This window comes from Elephantulus edwardii, unplaced genomic scaffold (assembly GCF_000299155.1).
Source record: "Elephantulus edwardii isolate Elephantulus edwardi_28Jun2011 unplaced genomic scaffold, EleEdw1.0 scaffold00117, whole genome shotgun sequence".
NCBI classification, from domain to species: domain Eukaryota; kingdom Metazoa; phylum Chordata; class Mammalia; order Macroscelidea; family Macroscelididae; genus Elephantulus; species Elephantulus edwardii.
In genome coordinates, this window is record NW_006399867.1 from 767663 (window position 1) to 768445 (window position 783).

Sequence of the window (783 nt, forward strand, 5' to 3'; positions counted from 1 at the left end):
CTCAATATCAAGAAAACAAAGATTCTCACCCCTGGCCCAATTGGCAGCATCATGATAGATGATGAAGAGATTGAGATTGTTGACAACTTCAGTTTGTTTGTCTGTACAATCAACTCTCTTAGTACCAGCAGCCAGGAAATTAGAAAACAAATTGCACTGGGAAAGTCTGCCATCAGGGACCTTTCCAAAGTACTGAAGAGCAATAATGTCAGTTTGGAGACTAAGGTGTACCTGATACAGGCCATGGTCTATGCAATTACTTGCTATGCATCAGAGAGCTGGACAATGACTAGGAATGATAGAAGAAGAATTGATGCCTTTGAGCTTTGATGCTGGAGAAGAGTATTGAATATACCATGGACTGGTAGGAGAACAAACAAGTTCATCCAGGAGAGCGTGAAGCCAGGCTGCTCCTTGGAGGAAAGGACTCTGAAGCTCTGTCCGACATACTTTGGACATGTTGCAAGGTGGAATGAATCTTTGGAGAGGCATGCCATGCTTTGAAGGGTGGAGAGACAGTGCAGGAGAAGAAGACCCTCCATGAGATGGATTGATTCTGTCACTGGAGTAAGGGGGCATGTCAGAGACAATAAGATTGGTAAGGGATAGAGCAGAGTTTAGAGCTGATGTACATAGTGTTTCTGTGAGTTGCACGTGACTCGACTGTACATAACAACAACAACTGACAGCATTCACTGGAGATCTCAGAAACTGTACATTCATGAAAGGTTGCAGTTGATAGGTTTAAAGCCGTACCAATCATGGCTGAAAGCAGAGAATACC